Raw genomic sequence first — 3,419 nt, 5'->3', positions numbered from 1 at the left:
TGACACTCGACCGTGTCTGTTCCATTTCCCGCACTACTGCTCTCATCCCTTCCGCTCACTCCCAGAAACATAATAGGGTTCCCCCCTTGTCCTCACCTTTCACCCCACCCGCCTCCACATTAAACAGATCATCCTGCGCCATTTCCACCACCTCCAGCATCAAACACATCTTCCCCTCCTCCCTTTCAGCATTACGAAGGGACCGCTCTCTCCATGGCAGCCTGGTCCACTCCTCTATCACCCCAACACCCCTTCTCCTTCGCCCGGCACCATCCCATGCAAGTGCAGGAGATGCAACACCTGCCCTTTTAACTCCTTCCTTCCCATCGCCCAGGGCACCAAACATTCCTTCCAGGTGAATCAGCGATTACCTGTGCTTCTTACAATTTAGTTACTGTATTCGCTGAATCTACATTGTGACACCAAATTCTGATTGGGTGCCCGCTTTGCAGAACAGTTGGCAAGTGTGACCCCGAGCTTCCGGTCACCTGTCACTATAATTATCTGCTCCACTCCCTCTCTGATCTCTCCTTCCTTGGCCTGTTGCACTGTTCCAATGAAGCTCTACGTAATCTCGAGGAACAGCACCTCATCTTTCTATTATGCACTTTACAGCCTTCTGGACTGAACACCGAGTTCAACAATTTCAGGCTATAAATTGGCCCCTGTATTTCTTTTATTTTTTTAATTTGTTCCCATGTTTCCTCACATGACATTTGTTAATGTTTCTGCCATAATCATTCACACCTCATCTTGAGCCATCTTTTGATCGTTAACTTGTCCTATTACCTCTCCTTTTGCCTTGCACCATCATCCCTTTTGTAAGTCAATCTCTCCTGCCTTCCATTCTATCACAGACATTCCGTTTATTCTTACCTCGCCTCCACCCACCCCTTCTTAAAAATCCCTCTTCCCTAACCTTTTCCTGTTCTGACGAACGGTTCGACCTGAAAGGTTAACTCTGTTTCTCCTTCACTCGATGCTGCCTGACCTGTTGAGTGTTTCCAGCATTCTCTGTTGTTATTGAAATGAACACAGTGACGGAGTTTCATCACTCATTATTAGGATTTGTTTAGTTTTCCTTTGTGTGGCCACGTGGCCTAATGGATAAGGCGTCTGACTTCGGTGTAAATTCTGATGCCATCAGAAGATTGCAGGTTCGAGTCCTACCCTGGTCGTTTTACACACTTTATAATTCATCTTTAACTTTAGAAAACCAAACCGCGTTTCCACTCTTTTCCTTCCAAACATTGCAGGGTTCTTTATTAAATGGAATTTTTATGTGCTGTCTTATGTGTAAATTTCTCACTGATCTTTGCCAACAGTTTCAAACAAATCCACAATTTCTAATTGATGACAAATTAGTGTTTCCAATTGGAACAACAGCTTTGGGTTAATCAGTGTAATAACGTGCAGTGGAGAGAATTCTGATCAGTTTCGGGGCCAGTGATCTCCACAGTGAACCGATGAAATAAAGTAAAGAAATTGCAGTAGAATCGCTGCGAGCAGGGTTCAAACCTGCGCGGGGATTGGGTTTTAAGTCCAACACCTTAACCACTCGGCCATCGCAGTTGTGCAAATGCGACCTTTCAACAGTGAAATGACCTGTGCAAACTATTAGACAACTGCCCTGCACAATGTAAATGGAAGGAAGTTGTGTGACAGCTGTACAGAGGCCTGGTTAGGCCACTGTGTATAGTTCTGCGCACTGCACCTTAGATAGGATATATTGACCTTGGAGGGAGTGTGGTGCAGATTCACGAGTGTGTTACCAGGGCTCCAAGGGTTAGGCTATGAGCAGAGATCACATAATCTAGGCTTGTATTCCCTGGAATATTGAAGATTAAGGGCAGAGATCATAGAAATACAGAAATGTACGCCAGAGAAGGAGGCCATTCGGCCCATCGTGTCTTTGCCGGACGAAAAAGAGATATTTTGCCTAATCCCACTTTCCTGATCTGGGTCTGTAGCCCTGTAGGTTGCAGCACTTCAAGTACATATCCATAGTGCTTTCTATTAATGTGATCGGTAGTGACATCCAGATTCCCTTCACTCTCTGTGTGAAAATGGTTGTTGTCAACTCCTCTTTCACCATTTTACCAGTTACTTTAAATCTACGCCCCTGATCATTGACATTTCTGCTAAGGGAAATAGGTCCTTCCTATCCACTGTATCTTGGCCCCTCAGAATTTTATGCACCTCAATTATGTCTCCCCCCCACCTCCTCTGCTCCAAAGATAACAACCCAACCCTATCCAATCTTTACTTAAAGCTAATATTTTCCAGTCCTGTCAACATCCTAGTAAATCTCCTCTGTACCCTCTCTAGTGCAATCACATCTTTCCTGTACTGTGGTGACCAAAACTGTCTTCAGTACTCTAGCTGTGGCCTAACTAGTGATTTATACTGTTCAAGCATAACCTCCCTGTTCTTGAATTCTATGCCTTGGCTAATAGAAACATAGAAACATAGAAGATAGGAGCAGGAGTAGGCCGTTCGGCCCCACGAGCCTGCTCCACCATTCAATGCGATCATGGCTGATCATCCAAATTCAGCATCCGGTTCCTGATTTCTCCCCATAACCGTTGATCCCTTTAGCCTTAAGAAATATATCCAACTCCTTCTTGAATATATTTAATGTATTGCCCTCTGCTGCCTTCTGTGGTGGAGAATTCCACAGGTTCACCACTCGCTGGATGAAGAAATTCGTCCTCATCTCTGTCCTAAATGGCTTACCCCTTATCCTTAGTCTGTGACCCCTGGTTCTGGATTCACCGAACATCGGGAACATCGATCCTGCATCTAGTCAGTCCAGTCCTGTCAGAATTTTATACGTTTCAATTAGATCCCCTCTCATTCTTCTAAACTCCAGTGAGTATAAGCCCAATCGACACAATCTCCCGTCATACATCATTCCTGCCATCCCAGCTATCTGCCTGGTGAGTCTTTGCAGAAGTCCTTCCATGGCAAAACATCCTTCCTCAGAAAAGGCGACCAAAACTGCACATAATACTCAAGATGTGGTCTCACCAAGGCCCTGTACAACTGCAGCAAGACATCCCTGTTCCTGTGCTCAAACCCTTTCGCTATGAAGGCCAAGATACCATTTGCCTTCTTAACCACCTGCCGCCTAATAAAGGAAAATATTCCCTAACACATTTTAACCAATAAAAAAACAGAAACTGCTGGAAATATTCAGCAGCTCATCTGAAATAAAAACAGAAAATGCTGGAAATATTCAGCAGGCAATCTGAAATAATGACCTGCTGAATATTGCCAGCTCTTTTTGTTTTTATTTCCGATTCCAGCATCCGCAGTCTTTTGCTATTGCCTTCTTAACCACCTTATCTATCTGTTCTGCTAAGTTCATGGACCTGTGGACATGCTCTCCAATGTCCCTCTGTTCTTTTACGCTTCTC

General features: G+C 44.6%; 1 non-coding gene across 1 annotated transcript; it reads right to left on the bottom strand.

The window, feature by feature from the left end:
- Positions 1-1,497: 1,497 nt before the first annotated feature.
- On the bottom strand, positions 1,498-1,572 carry trnal-uaa (transfer RNA leucine (anticodon UAA)). Its single transcript has one exon. It is a non-coding gene; the product is annotated as a tRNA-Leu (tRNA).
- Between the last annotated feature and the right edge of the window lie 1,847 nt (positions 1,573-3,419).

This window comes from Somniosus microcephalus, unplaced genomic scaffold, assembly GCF_052327205.1.
Source record: "Somniosus microcephalus isolate GS21.2 unplaced genomic scaffold, FLI_Smic_1.0 unresolved_chr8, whole genome shotgun sequence".
Classification (NCBI taxonomy): domain Eukaryota; kingdom Metazoa; phylum Chordata; class Chondrichthyes; order Squaliformes; family Somniosidae; genus Somniosus; species Somniosus microcephalus.
The sequence above is the reverse complement of the archived record's forward strand: the minus strand, read 5'-3'. Positions and strand labels throughout refer to the sequence as shown.